The sequence below is a fragment of the Carassius carassius genome, chromosome 21 (assembly GCF_963082965.1).
Source record: "Carassius carassius chromosome 21, fCarCar2.1, whole genome shotgun sequence".
Taxonomy (NCBI): Eukaryota; Metazoa; Chordata; class Actinopteri; order Cypriniformes; family Cyprinidae; genus Carassius; species Carassius carassius.
Window position 1 is genome coordinate 31174134 of NC_081775.1, and position 18335 is coordinate 31192468.

Below are 18335 nucleotides of genomic sequence, written 5' to 3' on the forward strand. Positions count from 1 at the left end.
TCCAGATGCATAAAGTGCAAAAACACACGTATAGTTTGTAGAAGCCTCTGGATGACACTTTTGTGGCTTGGACAGCATGTAAACACTATGTAATATTTTGTGGGTGGTTGCCATAAACACAGTGGTGTCCAAAATTATTAGAACTGTGTCTCCGAGACGCTTCGAGAAACTCCTGCAAAACTCCTGACAAACTCTGCTCAAGTGCACAGAGGACAAAAACTGCTTTAAACACAGAGGATGCTAACGCCACATGTTGATTTCATTTAGTTAATAGAAGCTCATTGCTAAAGAAAATCTATATATGACCAGTGTTGGGGAGTAACTAGTTAAATGTAACGGCGTCTCCGCCAAACGGTTTGGATCAGACTCCGAGTAATCAATGCGAGAGAGAGAGAGAGAGAGAGAGAGAGAGAGAGAGAGTCATCACTCAAAATACTATATAAAGGACATCATTATTATCTGTTGTAATGTTACAGTAGTAATTTAGCTGAAAAAAAATCAGATTTTTTTTATAGGTTTAGGGGGAGCTACGACAGACAACAACACAACCCTTACGAAAATTAACATTTTAATATTTAACTATAAACCCAGGGAAAATGGTTACTATTGTTTAAATGTGGTAACCAAAAATATAAAATTATTTTACCAATGTATTTATTTAAAAATCCATTTGCAAAAAAAAAAAAAAAAAAAACGTTTTTACTTTTATATAGGCTAATAAAAGCATGTTTAACTTTTGTAAGGGAAAAACATGACTCGTGTACAGTATTAGGATTTTTCTATAAAGATATTGTAGTATTGTAGAGTATTGTATTGTAAAGTATAGTTTTGTTCAATCTTGAGTATTAAAGTCATGAGAGAGATGGATAACAGGGCAAAATAAAGAGACTGAAGAGAAAAATGGAAGTGAAGGTGCAGTTCAGGAGACAACTTTTAATTATTTTGCATGTCCCCAAATTAAAGATTTAAACCTTTTTTATGTCAGGTCCACACAAAAAATAGTTTTGTCCATGAATTCGTTTGTATGAGTTTGAATATTTCAGTCTGAATTTTTTTCCCAGTCCGCCCCTCCTGTAAATTAATGGCAAAGACATGGTTTGATTTACTACACATAGGCCTACTGAAGCTCGCAGTGTTTTCAACCTCTGCCATCTCAATATAGGAGTACACGAGCACATAAACATCATTTCTAGAACTGCTCTGTGTCACTTCATGTGCATTTTACTTATTTTGAGAAAACTATCATCATATACAGAGACAGCAGTTTAAAAAAAACACCAATGTTTCAGGAGTTTATTACACAGAATACGTCACATGCTTATTAGATAACTGTATTTAAGTTGATGTATATGCTTTTATTTATTATTCTTTAATTTTCACAAATTTAGAAAGTAATCAAAAGTACTCAAAAGTAATTAGTTACATTACTTTAATAAAGTAATTGAAAAAGTTACACTACTATTACATTTTAAACAGGGTAACTTGTAATCTGTAACCTATTACATTTCCAAAGTAACCTTCCCAACACTGATATGACATTATTTTGACAGCATCCTCATTTTACAGCAAGTGCCTAAAACTTTTAACAGCGCTGTAGATTTGCAGGAAGGTTTCTTGATGCATCTTGTTATTCTGGATGTTCAAAAGTCTGGGATCGGTAAGATAGTTTTTTTTGAAAGAAATTAATGCTTTTTAGCAAGGATGCATTCAGTTAATTTAAAGGGAGAGTTAAGACATTTTTAATGGTACAAAATATTTCAATTTCAAATAAAGGTTTTTTTTTTCACAGTTTTTTTCACTTTATTCATCTGTGAATTCTGAAAAATTAAATGTATCACGGTTTCCACAAAAGAATTTAGCAACACAACTTTTTTAATCATTTATAATAATCAGAAATGTTTCAAATCAGCATTATGGTTATTAAATAGTTAACTTATAGTTAACTAAAACACTAAACATCCCATTTTACTTAAAATAAAACATTAAAAAGCTAAAACCAAAATAAAAATGAATACATACCCAGATAACAAATATTTTTATTAAAAAAAAAAAGAAAAAAGGTAATTAAAACATTGTAGGAAATCCATTTTTTTGTTTTTGTGATTACAACATTATTTAAAGGTTACAAAAAAAATGGATGCTGAAAATTCAGCTTTGATCACATAAATACATTCTATTCGCATAGAAAACAGCTATTTTAAATTGTAATAATATTTCAAAATTTTTAAAGATCATTTTTTTAATATTTCTCTTTCATAGCGTTGGTGAGCAGAAAAGACTTCCCTAAAACATTAAAAATCCCAAACCTTCGAGAGTCGAACCAGCACAAATGCTACAGTATCACTAGTAATAGTGATGTGTACTTAACAGTGTTCCTGAATGATGTTTACTTCCAGATCTTTACATTTTTATTGGTTTTAGGAATACTGTAACGTTGCGACTACAGTTTTTCACCGGCTACGATTTTACTGCAAAGCTCCACCGGCTGAGACGAAACGAAGTGGATGGAAAGCTTCTCCCTGCACTCCACAGGTACATGCACAGATGAAAGGAGGGAAACTATTTAAAAACACTTGAAAATTCATTAAGAGCCACTCAGAGAGCTCAGCAGAGAGAGAGTGCCTTAAGTGCTTCACCTCGTGCTGCAGAAATGAGAGACATTAGGAGCTCCAGGACACAAAGACATGTTTTCTGACCACCAAATCATGTGGAATAGAGAAAGCAAATTCCTATTGATTATAACTCGAACCGTCTGTAATCAAACACAGATTACTGCCATGACAACAGATGAACTAATAGCTGGAAAGGATGGGCTCTGAGTTTACTGTGGCCTGTCAGAGCCTTTTCATTATCTAATGGAAGATTGTTTTTTTCTCTTTCCTTCTTTCTTATCTTATGAAGTCGAGTCGCCTTTTGGGAGCTTTAGTGTGTTGATCCCATGCCGTTCTTTTAGTTACACTGCAGAAAATGATTTTTGTCTTCTTTTCCTGTACAAATATTTAAATATTGTTAAATCAAGGTACAGTATATTTAGTGAAAAAGCAAAATGAATTAAGATGTCAAGTCTTGTTTTTTAAAAAATGTGTTAAAATTGAGCGTATGACTAAAATAAGAACTAGCTGAAATGAAATAGTAAAATAAAATAAAAGTAAGTTTTAAGTAATGATTTTTTTTATATTATTGCTTTAGATAACTATAATAACCCTAGTGTAAATATAAAATATACGCATACCTATATCAAAACATAAGCTGTAGGTTATTTCTTACATTGTCTTTTTGTCTTTAGACAAAACAAAAATTATGTAATATAATAAAACTGGTTTTCTGAAAAAAAGGGTCAAAATTAAGTGAGTTTATACTTAAAAAAGAAAAAAAATATTATGATTAAAGCAAAAACAAAAAAATATTTTTCAGTTGAATTGTTGATTTTCTAAGATTCTTTTTAAAGTAAAGAATTATATCACAAAATTATGGATTACAGGGTCATATAACATTTAGTATAATAATATTTTTAAATTAAATTAAATTAAATTAAATTAAATTAAATTAAATTAAATTAAATTAAATTAAATTAAATTAAATTAAAAATTAATAGATAATAATATAGAAGTTCAATTTCTCAATTTTATTTAGGTAATGTTATGGAATGAAAACAAAATGAAAACAAAATGATTACTAAAACTTTAAAAAGACTAAAGAATATACAAAAAAATTAAAATTATAAGAAAAAAATTAAATATATAATAGTATCTCAGTTATACTAAAATAAAAAAATATGTTAGATTAATGAACTGATATTTAATAGATTCTAATTCATTTTGAATTTGTTTCTGTTTCTCGTAATAATTGAGCATTTTATTTCTGTGAATGTTTTTACAATCCCAAATGTTCAGATGTTTTTGTTTATTGCAACTATTAATTTTTTTTTATAGTGACATGCAGTCTTCTTGAATTAAAATTAAAATGTATTAAATTTATAAAACAAATAAATGCACTAAACTGAATGTTTGGGATTGAAATTCAAGGGATAGTTCACCCAAAAATGGAATGATGCGGAGGAGACGAATTGTTGAATAAATTATTATTATTATTATTTTTTAAGTATTCTCATAGCTTCCTAAAATTATGGTTGAACCCCTGATGTCAAATGGATTATTTTACTGATCTCCTTGATATATTTCTGGACCTTGATTGTGTTAATTACATTGCTGTCTATGCATGTTCAGAGAGCTCTCGGATTTCATCAAAAATATCTTAATTTGTGTTCTGAAGATGAATTGAGCTCTTACAGGTTTGGAACGACATGCGGGTGAGTAATTAATTACAGAATTATAATTTTTGGGTGAACTACCCCTTTAATGCAAAGCGATTGAATGTTCAGAGCAGGAGAAACATAAAAAAAACTCTTTATAAGGAGCTGGAACTCTAATGCTTTCCAGTTATTTTCTGTGTGTCTCGTATTCATTGTGGATTAGGAGTCTGTAAATGGAGGCTGTTTTTCATTATACCTCACACAGCTCATGCTCCAGCACTCAATGACAAATCATCGTCCTCTAACGCAGGCTTCTGTAAAACTTCACGACTCGTGTTTTATCAGGATTTGTTTCAGGCCTCACGCTGGCAAACCTGATGCACTAGTGACTAATGAGCACTTTTACAATTAGTGCTTAATGGGGCTGATTTTAGGGGATTTTTTAAATGAATGTGCAACATTTAGAGACGTTTGGATGGAAAACACCAGTGTTTCTCTTTGTTTTAGAAGACAGAAGAAAAACTAGACGGAAACATTCATCTTGAATTATGATTTAACAAAGCCTTGTCTAATGAGTTATTAAGATGTTATGTTATCTGAAAATGTGCAGTTTGCAGAGAGATTTGAAGTAAATTAAAATAAGAAAAAAGTCTTAGATTTTATTTTATTTTATTTCAGCAAAGCAACATTTTCTCATTTCTTTGATATTGATTTATTTGAATAAGTTTTGAGTTTGAAAGCTATATATTTGCTATAGATATGTGTATACTGTTTGTTTATATCAAGGTTATTATAGTCAAATACAACAATAAAAAACTAAACTAAAATAATACAATAAATGCAATAAGTTTTTTTTTTTAATTTAGTTGACAAAGCAGCATTTCTACAACTGAAATAAAATAAAATAAATATTAATGAAATGGAAATAACGTAAAATAAAAATAAAACATAACTGAAATGCAGTAAATTAAAGGAATAAAACAGCATGATTATTTGTAGATTTCTGCATGTAATTCTTCTTGTAGATAGATTTGAACCGAATATTTGTTATAAAGGTCATGATTAAACACTATTCTAGATCATTTTTTCCCTTCGCTTTCCTGTAAAGCTTCCAGATTTCATTATTTCATAGTATTTGGAAAAAACCTGAAAAACCTTCCAAAGATTTGATTTCTATAATTTCTGAAATCACTTCATCCGTGCCAGACACAAATATGAGCACAAGTCAGGGGGGAAAGTTACATGCAAAATGTGGATTGATGCCCTGATATGATTATATGCATGATACGGGTGTTTGAAATGGAGCTGCAATTTAAAAAAGAATAGTTTATAAATGTTGTAATCTGCTGTAATCTCCTGATGTCTATTGCAGCAGCTCACCGATGCTTTAGTCGCACACGATTCTGCTTTTATCTCACATTAGTTATTGAAGACAATGTGATGAAGATGTCTTCTCATCCTGAATGGAGAAACCTGAGAAACCAGCAGGGCACTTCAGTCTTCACCTCACCGCTGATGTCATCCATGACCTTCTGAACCTTTGACCTATCCGAGGTCAATCACAAGTAAGGTATGTGGCACAAAAACACCTAAAACTTTGCAGAAACTTCCTATCACTTTGTATTAATTTAATAATATTTTTTTTTATTTTATTTGAGTGTTCCTGTAGCTCAGTTGGTAGAGCATTGCGCTATCAAGCGCAAGGTTGCGGGTTCGATTCCCCGGGAACACATGATAGGTTAAAATTGATAGCCTGAATGCACTGTAAGTCGCTTTGGATAAAAGGTCTGCTAAATGCATAAATTTATTTTATTTATTATTTTATTTATTTTTTATTTTATTTATTTATTTTATTTGATTTTATTTGATTTTATTTGATTTTATTTTATTTTATTTTATTTTATTTTAATTATATTTTATTTTATTTATTTTTTTTATTTATTTTTTTTTTATTATTTTACCACAGTTTACAGTATTAACAATAACTTATTAAATATGGTGTGTAAAAATGTTTGGGTAAATTTTTTTGGGATTCACAATAGATCCATTCTTGTCAGGAATCGTTGCTATAGTTATAATTAAACCAATATTGCATGTTGATATGTCAGACTTAATTATATGTTGTGTTTAAAAGTGATATAATAATAAACTAGTAATAATAATAATAATAATAATAATAATAATATAAAGAATATATATAGGGGAAGTCGTGGCCTAATGATTAGAGAGTCGGACTCCCAATCGAAAGGTTGTGAGTTCGAGTCCCGGGCCGGCAGGAATTGTGGGTGGGGGGAGTGCATGTACAGTTCTCTCTCCACCTTCAATACCACGACTTAGGTGCCCTTGAGCAAGGCATCGAACCCCCAACTGCTCCCCGGGCGCCGCAGCATAAATGGCTGCCCACTGCTCCGGGTGTGTGCTCACAGTGTGTGTGTGTGTGTGTGTGTGTGTGTTCACTGCTCTGTGTGTGTGCACTTCGGATGGGTTAAATGCAGAGCACAAATTCTGAGTATGGGTCACCGTACTTGGCTGAATGTCACTTCACTCATATGCACACACACTTTATTATAATGTTTATCATTCATTCTTTATTCTGTAAATTGTTATTATATATTAGTAAATTAAATTATATTTTAAATTTAAATTAATATAAAATACTGGACTTTAATTAAACAAAATGTTTTTAAAACAAGCATTATAATAAGCAAAACAATAAATATTGGTGAAAAAAGTAAAAATTGGTAATTCATACTGAAAAAAATGTTTATATTATAAAATATTTTTTGACTCCTCATGTTACAAAAGTACAGACTCGGACTCTCGTAATTCAGTTTCAGTTCTGTGTTATATAGTAAAAGCATTTGAAATAATAAAATATCACCAGTACAATAATAGATCAAGTAAGAAATCAGTTCTGTGTTCTCATCGTTTGATTACAGTGCAACTCTTGGCTGGTGTTTTCTTTTCCTCCCAACACAGAAGACGACGAACCACTCCATATGACAGACTCTTGGGTAAGACACACGTGTAAAATCCCCATCATAACTCACATCTCTCCATCTGCGCTGAATTTGTGCTGATGAAATCAGTCTGAGATCAGCTGGCATTAGATGAACCGCTCACATTGGTCCTTGATTTGCCTGAATGAGCTAATCTCTGCAATCGTCTACATAAAGGTTTATGTTTCACTGTAATATTGTGTGTTGCTGTTGTTGAGCTGTTTAGTCCCAGAAGAGTTGATTTAGTCATATTCAGTTTTGTTACAGATTTGATCTGAATTTACTTTACGAAATCTATTAAACCAACTTACAAAATCGTTTAGGATGTTACACCCAGGGTTATTTTTTTGGTATCATTGCTGTTCTTAATTAATATTTACTTAATATAGTTTTTATTTTTAAATATTTTGTGTTTTCATTTAAGCTTTAGTTGAAGTTTTATTAATTATGCAGCGTTTTTGTCATTTCATCTGTTGACATGATTGCATTATTTAATTTATCTTTACATAAGACTTCATAACAGATAAATTAATGACAAAGTATTTTTTTTTAAATGAGAGGTCATTTAGACAATTATCTAATCAATTTTTGTAAATAATTACATCTGAGATTTCAAATGAAGGTTCGAGGCTTGGTATAAAATATAACATGGCTAAGAATATGATTAAAGGGCTCATGAATAATTCAAATATTTATTTCACAGGAAACCAACTGTAAAACATATTCCTCTCAATACGTTCTGCTCTGCCATATATTCCTTATATACATCTCCACAATGCTGATGGATAGCGGTATAAAATAAACTAATTAAATCTGAAAAATGAATTGTGCCAATATTTCATTCCCCGCATCATTACTGAGTGGAGTTAAACTATTTTTGCCATCAAAGTATTAAAGGCATAAATCAGCGGTCAAATAAAAGCATGTGCTGGAGAGTTATTGTTTGAATGGAACGACAAAATCATTAGAATCAAATTTATGACCCAGGGTCACAGAGCCCGAGGGACGCTAACGCTTGCTTCGCTACCTAATGATGTCTTCAGACTAAACTGATAAAACCCGTTCATCTTTACCAGTCCATCAGCATTAACCTTCACAAGTGTCCAGTGTGTATGTTGACTGTTGATGCATTACTTTAGGGAACAGAGCTAAAAACAAATGCAGATAAATGAACAGCCTCAAACTATCTCGTCTGAACATGCGAAATTCAATATAGCATTTTCTCTATCAAACGTTCCTGTTAAAGTGAAACACCCCAGGTAAATAGGCGAAAAATTGCAGTTAATTTATTACATTTTTATGTTAAAAGTTTTCTGAAATGTTATTTTTAAATATGCAAATAAAGCATTGTTTAATTTAATACGCCAAAATTTGCAGGATTGTGCATGACAGAAATCTGAAAATTGGATCAATATTCTCGTTTTATTTTGTTGACATATTAGAGTCAAAGATATTTTTTTAAAAAAAAAGGATTTTTGTTTTATTTTTATCACTTTAAAAATGAAAAAATACAGTCAATGGACAGAAGAAATGAAATTCCACTGTGTTTAAAAATAAAATGTTGTAAAAAAAAAAAAAAAAAAACAGGCGAGTGATAACTGAACAAACCATTCTACAAAATCTTCACAATATAGATAGAAATAAAGCAGTATAATTTGGTGTATGAAAGTGCTGCTGAAGTGGAGATAAAACTCATTTTGTGAAAATGTCCATTAAATACACGTATTGCATTTGAAATCTACAAGTGCAAATAGATAAAGTGCAATAATAAACTTAAGGTGAATGATATATGACCAAATCCTTCTGTAAAAACATGCAGAATATATTTAGGAATAAACCTGTAAATTTTGGTTCATGTAAGTACTGCTGAAGTAAGGTAAAAATCATTTTAAGACAATGGCCTTTAAATATACGTATTTCAATTGAAATGCACAAATGCAAATAGTGAAAGTGTAATAATAAACAAGAGATGAATGATATCAAAACAAACCCTTCAGTAAAAATCTTCAGAATATAGACAGGAATAAAACTGTAAATTTTGGTATTTGTAAGTGTTGCTGAAGTGGAGATAAAACTCATTTTGAGAAAACAGCCTGTATTGTAGTTGAAATATACAGAGGCAAATACACAGAGTGTCATAATAAAACTAAAGCTGAATGATATATGAGCAAACCCTTCTGTAAAAATCTTTAGAATATAGACAGGAATAAAACTGTAAATTTTGGTGCATGCAAGTGCTGCTGAAGTAGAGAAACATTTTGAGAAAATGGCCTTTATTGTAATTAAAATATACCGAGGCAAATCAACGTGATCTCATGAGAATACGTGTGTATTTTTACGTAAAATGTGGTTCTACCACACGTACATTTACTTACGTTTTCATGCACATAACAACGTACAACTTAGACGTATTTATAGCAGTAAAACGTACAAATACTTACGTGTTAGCAGCTAAAAAAACGTAAATAATCTAACGTAAATTGTGAATTTATATGAATTCCCATGTATTCATATTAAAATCGTGGCTTTAATGATTTAAATCTGTTGTATTTAATTGTCATATCAATAAATGTTTTTATTGAATTTATTGAAAGCAGTTTACTCATCTACTTAATAGGAAATAACATTTCTGTGCATGCTGCAAACCATAGATACACAAAAGCACAGCATACAATTACAAATCACATCCATTTTATTTGTTTGCTGTACTCCATATCTTTAGAATCCAGATGTTTGCAAGGAACATATCCATATCAATCGATCTTCATCTTCATTCTCAGCAACAGCGTCCGTCACAGTCAAAGCCCGCGTTCGTTATGATTCGAATTTGAAAATAGCGCCAGTGCGCCACAGGAACGTTACGACATGGTTTACGGTACTAATATCGAACTCTCATTGGTTCTCACATAATTCGTCACAGATTGCGACATGTCGTGTTTCAGTTGATAGACATTTGAAATCAGTACTGCGCCAGTGCGCCTTCATGGAGAGAAGACAGATTCATAATTTCACGGATTAATAAATTAAATTCTGCTCTGTACCTTATAAAAACTATTACCTCCAGAGAGGACTGCGACTGGAACTCATTATCATTTGAACTACTTTTGGTACCACTTTTGATATTTTTTCGCAAAAAATAAATGATTAACATTATGTTTGTTTGTCTGTTATTTGTTTATTTATAACAGTAACGTTATGTAGTTTTAAGAAATGGTTATGGGTAGGTTTAGGGGTAGGTGTAAGATTAACGTTAGTGGCTCAAAATAACGTTTTAATGTTATATTTTTACTAAAATTGTGTTTTATTATGTTTTATTCGTTTAACATTCTGTATAAAATGGGTAGGTTCGGGTGAGGTATAGGGATCTTACATTTATCAAAAAAAAATTATAAAAAGGGAAAATATACATAAATATTTAAAAAATTAATCCGATACGCATTGAAAAGCAGCTTCATGAGCAAATTTCTATGGATAACTGACTGGTTAGAGAACACGTTCTATCTGTACGTATTAGAGGTTGTTTTTACGTAAATTTCGATACGCATCGAACCTGTAATTACGTCCAGATAATACGTAAATGACACTGTAAATACGTAAAGGCACATACGTATTGGACAGTTTTAATTTACGTCTAAATATGTACGTTTTGATTGTGAGATCAGGCTGGGCAAATAGATAAAGTGCAATAATAAACACGAGATGAATGATATCAAAATAAACCCTTCAGTAAAAATCTTTAGAATATAGACAGGAATAAAACTGTAAATTTTGGTGTATGTAAGTGCAGATGAAGTGGAGAAACACACTCAATTTGACAAATTGGCCTTTATTGAAATATAAAGATGCAAATAGTTAGTGTCATAATAAAACTAAAGCTGAATGATACATGAAAAAATCCTTTTGTAAAAAATCTTCAGAATATAGATAGGAATAAAACTGTAAATTTTGGTGCATGCAAGTGCTGCTAATGTAGAGAAACATTTTGAGAAAATGGCCTTTATTGTAATAGAAATGTACAGACATTAGCAGATAAAGCACATTAAAAAGGACATATAAATGTGTATTTTAGATGTTTCCCCTAGTCTGAAAAAAGTTATGAAAAGCCAAAGTGCCCAACATTTCAAAACTGACCAATGCATGAAAAATATAAATATAGGCATTAGATGGTATGTGGCATATTCAGCTTTGCAGTGTACTAATGATTGCACTGTATCAATTTATTACAGAATTTGTAAAGAAATAATATTTTTATTACTATGTACCTCTTATTACAATGAATTGTTTAATAACTTTTTTAACCATGATTTTTGTGCTATATAAATGCAATTGCCTTGCCTAATACATTTAGTGTATAATGTAGAGCTGAAACAACGAATCGATTTAATCGATTAAAATCGATTATTAAAATAGTTGTCAACTAATTTAGTCATCGATTCGTTGCTAAATAACTTTTATTTGCCGTAAGCGGCTCATTTCGTGCATATTTCAAATCTGCGGTGACCAAAGTGTGGCAGTAATGGAACAGGAACAGGAGCCCGTCCTGGGCTTAACGGGGGAACAGGAGCCCGTCCTGGGCTTAACGCGGGAACAGGAGCCCGTCCTGGGCTTAACGCGGGAACAGGAGCCCGTCCTGGGCTTAACGGAAGATCAGGAGCCCTTCCTGGGCTTAACAGAGGATCTGGCATAGGTGAATTGGAACCCCCCTCATTTTGACCCATTTGACGCTCCATATTTTGCTCCCTCGTGGTGGGCAGTGTCGCCGGCTCTCGCACCTGGTCTGACGGGATGCTCTCTGGCTCTCCGTCATCGGTGGGCTCGGGCTTATGCCTCGTACCGTGGGGAGATTGTAGGCTGGGCTCTGGGTCCAGAGTGGACCTGGCGAGATCCTCCATTGGGCCGACCGTGAGAGGGGAGCCATTTCTCACCAGATTCCACTCTATAAATGCGGCGAAATCCTCCCGAGGACCATCTTCGGGCGACAACGCTCTGCACCTAGGGTTCAGGCTGGCGTGATAAAAGGTGCAGAGTGCGTGGTCCGGGTAGCTGGTGGCATTAGCTATCCAGAGAAACCGTCTGGTATGGTCCTCGAGAGACAGTCCCTCCTGCTCCAGCAGGAGGAGGAGGTATTCGGGGCGATAGAGGGGATCCATGACACACTACGGAAAGAAAAAGACTGAAAAAACGGAAAAAAAACGGAGGGAAAACACGCAGTTTATAACTTTTTAGGGTCGGGTCTTCTGTCACGGCTTATGCTGCTGGAAGGAACACGGAGCCGAGGGATAAACAAAACAAGGATTTATTAAATAAAACATAAACAAGGTGAGTCGTAAAATAACAGGTGGCAAGAGGCAAGTGGCAAGTAACAGGTGACAAGTGACAAGTAGACAAGTTGACATTTAGACGAGTAGACCCGACAAAACAGAACTGAAAGGACAAGGCTTTTATAGAAGGGATAATTGGGGAAACACAGGTGGATGGCATGACTAAATTAACAGGGACATGGAACACATGGGGAAATGACTAGACACACCTGGGAACTAATCAAAACCACACACGGAAGACAGAAACTGGGTCACAGGGGAAAAAACACACAAAATAAGTCCAGGTGTGTGACACTATTACAGACGTAAATGAATTTTTTCATGGACATTAATAAAAATATAGAAATCTATTTTGTAGCCGAAACTTTAATGTTTGTGTTTACACCAAAAAAATATATTTTTTTAATTATAATTCTACCCTGATAAATATTCAAAGGAGTGTGCAAACTTGCCCTAACCAAACAAGCACAATAAACGAGCCAAGCAATGTATTTTTTATTTATTTATTTAATTATTATTTATAGTTGTTCAGACATGTGTATATACAAATACAGACCTTAGATTTTTTTCTCTTTTTTTCCCCAAAAGTTTGTTCCTGTTTGTACAGTGGGGAAAAGCAAGTATAACACCCAGAGATGCAGAAGAGTTCATGGAAAAAGCAGAACCAGTGTCATCAGAAGTACAGGAGGGAGAGAGATCTGAATAAACACACACACACACACACACACACTGGTGGGATCTCTTATGTTCGTTAGGAGTGTGTTGACTAAGGAATGTGTAAAACTCCATCACTAAGAGTAGAATGACTGCAGTCTGTAGAGAGTCGAGCAGAATTCAGAATAGAAGTGGAACTGAGCTGCAAACAGGATGCAAAACTGACATATTAAAAAAGAAAAATTAAGTACAGTTTTAAAGTAAATAATACATTTCATTTTTCTATATGAATTACCCATACACATTTTATATAATAGAAAATGTATACAACAAAAGTTTATTTTGGATGTATTAATAGAATGTGAAAATTGTATGGTGTGAGCTACAGCTTTGTGTAATAATAATAAAGTGAAGTGACATTCAGCCAAGTATGGTGACCCATACTCAGAATTTGTGCTCTGCATTTAACCCATCCGAAATGCACACACACAGAGCAGTGAACACACACACACACACACACACACTGTGAGCACACACCCGGAGCAGTGGGCAGCCATTTATGCTGCGGCGCCCGGGGAGCAGTTGGGGGTTCGATGCCTTGCTCAAGGGCACCTAAGTCATGGTATTGAAGGTGGAGAGAGAACTGTACATGCACTCCCCCCACCCACAATTCCTGCTGGCCCGGGACTCGAACTCACAACCTTTCGGTTGGGAGTCCGACTCTCTAACCATTAGGCCACGACTTCCCTAAACTTGATGCATTGACTTTTAAACAGCTTTGATTCATTTCATGGTTCATAAAAGTTAATACTAAGTTCACTTTTTTTTCCAACTGTATTTTTTCGTATGAAGTACCCATAAATATTTTATATCATAAAAAGATGTCAGAAACAGTAGATAATGTTTTTATTTGTAATACTTCATTGTATTTAGTTGTAAAATATATTTAGTTAAAAAAATAAAACTAAAGTATTTATAGTATTTTTTATTTTAATTATTATTTTCTATTTATAATAATATTGTATATAAATAAGTAATATATACATATATATGTTCAACCAAGTTGAAGCCCTAAGACTGGCAAGAGCGGAATCCAAATCTTTCAGTACTTATCCTGCTTGATCTGTCCACTGCTTTTGACACGGTTAACCACCAGATCCTCCTATCAACCCTACTGGCAAAAGGCATCTCAGGAACCACACTTCAATGGTTTGAGTCTTACCTATCAGATAGGTCCTTCAAAGTATCTTGGAGAGGTGAGGTGTCCAAGTCACAGCATCTAACTACTGGGGTGCCTCAGGGCTCAGTTCTAGGACCACTTCTCTTTTCTGTCTACATGGCATCATTAGGTTCTGTCATTCAGAAACATGGCTTTTCATACCACTGCTATGCTGATGACACTCAACTCTACCTCTCATTCCATCCTGATGATCCGACGGTAGCTATTCGGATCTCAGCTGGTCTAACAGACATTTCTTGCTGGATGAAGGACCATTACTTTCAACTCAATCTTGCCAAAACAGAAATGCTTGTGGTTCCAGCAAACCCATCGTTTCATCACAATTTCACCATCAAGTTAGGCACATCAACCATAACTCCTTCAAAAACAGCTAGAAGCCTTGGAGTTAAGATTGATTATCAGCTGACTTTCTCAGACCACATTGCTAAAACTGTCCGATCCTGCAGATTTGCTTTATTCAACATCAAGAAGAACAAGCCCTTTCTTTCGGAACATGCTGCACAACTCCTTGTTCAAGCTCTTGTTCTGTCCAGGCTGGACTATTGCAATGCCCTCTTGGCAGGTCTTCCAGCCAAACCTATCAAACCTTTACAATTAATCCAGAACGCGAGATAAATTTTTAATGAGCTGAAAATATGCACGTCACACCTCTGTTTATCAATCTGCACTGGCTACCAATAGCTACTCGCATAAAATTCAAGGCATTGATGTTTGCATACAAAACCACTACTGGCTCTACACCCCTTTACCTAAATTTATTACTTCAGACTTAGAAGAAAGAAGCACAATGTAACTTACAGACTTTTAAATTAAATTTTCCCTCCTGGTTGAATGACTTTCTTAACTCAAGAATCAGCTAAAAACATATATCTTCCATCTTTATTTGACCCTCTAACTCTAGCACTCTCTATTCTAATTATATTCTTAAAACAATTAAAAATAAAAATAAATCCCTTTTAGACTTGCACTCTATTAATTTGCTGCTTGTTTTCTTAAAAAAAAAACTAACTAACTAGCTTTCTAATATTTTTGTATTATATCTGTTTTCTTTTAATTTATCATACAATTAACAAAAGCAAAAAAAAAGACCTTTAAAACTAGCTTTCTCTATTGTTTTTCTATACTATCTGTTTCCTTTTTATTTATTATATTATTTAAAAATCCCTTGCTATAAGTACTGCGTTTAAGCAAACTGAGACTTGATTTTGACTGCTTCCATTTTCCTCATTTGTAAGTCGCTTTGGATAAAAGTGTCTGCTAAATGCATAAATGTATGTATGTATGTATATATATTTTTTTCTAGAATTTATTGTTATAAATATACATAATGTAATATTAAAATAGTTAAGTAATACAATACATTTTTTGTGTGATATAAAATGTTTTACGTACCATAAAATGAATTAAAGCCAGTAAATGTATTATTAAGTCTTCTATAACAAGCTTAATAATAATACACAAGGTTGTAGCTCAAACCCTACAAATTTTATTAACAAATCTTAGAAAAAAAGGGTAGAATTCAGAAATGTCCTCCTCCTGTGATTGTAATTTCAATTCAACATCCTCTTTCAGTTCATTTCAAGTTCACACTCACTAAAGAGATTCCCACTATTAAACTCTAACAGAGAGTCAGACTGTGGTGCTCGGTTGATAAGAACTCGTGACTGATGGCAGACGATTTATTCTCAAAATCATTGAAAACAAACAAATGAACAAACATCTCTAGAAAGATTTTAAAGCAGTGCTGGACGCTGTTAGCTGAAGTGCGTTGTGCAAAACCACAGCACTCTCCTGCATAACCTTCTCATTTCAGTGGAACTACAGCACACATGAACGTGTCGAGAAAAGAAGAGGTGAAAACAGCCAAAAGAACACTTTATTTAACATGTTTTTTCATTATCAAGTCCATGCACATGCCACGTTATGAAACCAGCAAGTTCCTTCTGTTAAAATCACAGACAGTCCGGCAAACACAGCATCATCTGAACAAACGCTGCACTTTTGAACTCCGTCCATCCGATCCTGCTGGAAAACCAAAAACATTTAAAAGCCATCCTATTGGCTCAGGGCTTCAGACCGCAGTTCAAAGGTGGCCACTGATTGGCTGCGTTTGTCGTATGCAAAAATCCTAACATTTCACTTTTTGCACTCATTTATTTATTTATTTTTTAGAAAAGACGTGAATCAAATTAATACCTTAATATCAAACATTATGTACAACACATTTTGATCACAACATTTAATGTGGTATCCATAATAACAAATAACAGTGATGCTGAATCATGATAATTAATGTTTTACGACGTGTCTATTTTTCCGCGTCCTCCAGAAAGGTACAAAAAACAAGTAGTATTCTAACACTATAATGTTATAATTTTGACTACTTTAGGATACACGGTATCCATTTAATAAGCTGATTCTGTTTCCCAGTTCAAAGTGTGTACAAAGCGTGGTATTAATGGTAATAATTGGAATACAAATGATACAAATTCTACTGAAGCTGACTTTTTCAAAAGTTTTTTTCATGGTTTCTAATGTAAACCATGAAACGGAGCACATATGGTGTGTTTCCTCGAGTCCTGATGTGGCAAAGGCAAGTTGCTGAAATCGCTAGGCTAACAAAAACAAACAGGACTAGCAGAAGCTAACAGACTTGTGAGAGTCAGAAAGGCAGAAACCATTATCCAATTTGCAACTGTTTGAAAGTCCACAGTTTTGTTTGATATCTTCTGTCTCTTAATGAATTGGTGTTGAAACTCATTCTGTCTCTTAAACGGAAACAGCGCCGCAGCGAGTAACCAGGCAAACTACAGTTTTGGTGAATCTCAATAAACACATCCAGATCACATTTCACTGCACAAAATTATATCTTCATAAAGAAAATTAAGCCTTTTTCATGTTTCACTTTAGAGTTTTGTTCTGCAGTTTCCATTATTCTCAGTGTACTTCATAATGAGGTTGCATTTATTAAAACGATTAACAATCACTTCAATTATTCCTTGATTCAGTCGATCTGAATAAAAGCATCTGCTACATGAAGTAATATAAATGTGGCAATACTTCCACAGCATTTATGAATCTTAGATAATGCTAATTTTAGCATAACATGACCTAATATGATCATAACAACTGTATTTAATAGATTTATAAATGCTGTAAGAAATACATTGCTTATTTTATTTTAGCTAATATTAACAAATGAGACCTACACAATATAACTTTTTTCTAGATTTGTGATTATTTTAACTGATTTACTACTTTTTATATATATATAATCATCAAATATTTGAAAGGTAGTACAACAGGTGCTATGATGATAAATAAATACTTAATTTCATGTGAAGTGTGTGATTTTTATGACACCAAACAAGATTTTAATTTAAAATTAATAACTTAAAAATGTAATGTTATAATTAAAAAAAAATGTAATTGCATATAAATTATATCTATATTACCACAATAATTTATATGTAATTATATATTATGGCATTTTTTACAATTATTAAGTTACATTTTTAAACGCTTATACACACAACACCTTTAAATAATGTACTCTTTTAAATAAATGATCAAATTAAAATATATGACAGAATAGAATTAAATTCTGTATAATTATAATTATAAACAAATAGGGGGCACATTAATTATTCCTAAAATATGCTTCATTTTGTTTGTTGGAAATATAATTTTATTTAATTTTAAATTTTTTTCTTTTTTTAAATTTTCTGTGGTGAAATATGAATTTGGTTTGGTGAGATTCACCCATTGGTTCCTCTATCATATAAGGCTTCGGGAGGAGAAAAATGCCCATGTTCTAATGTCTTGCGTATGTCGCATCAGCATATTAAATGAGTCAGAACTGCAATGAT

The 18335-nt window shown here is 32.8% G+C and overlaps 1 long non-coding RNA gene across 1 annotated transcript; it reads left to right on the forward strand.

Annotated features, from left to right (window-relative positions):
* Positions 1–2472: 2472 nt before the first annotated feature.
* On the forward strand, positions 2473–13628 carry LOC132097262 (uncharacterized). Its single transcript, XR_009422713.1, has 3 exons — positions 2473–2532; positions 5676–5822; positions 13161–13628. It is a non-coding gene; the product is annotated as an uncharacterized LOC132097262 (long non-coding RNA).
* Positions 13629–18335: the final 4707 nt, after the last annotated feature.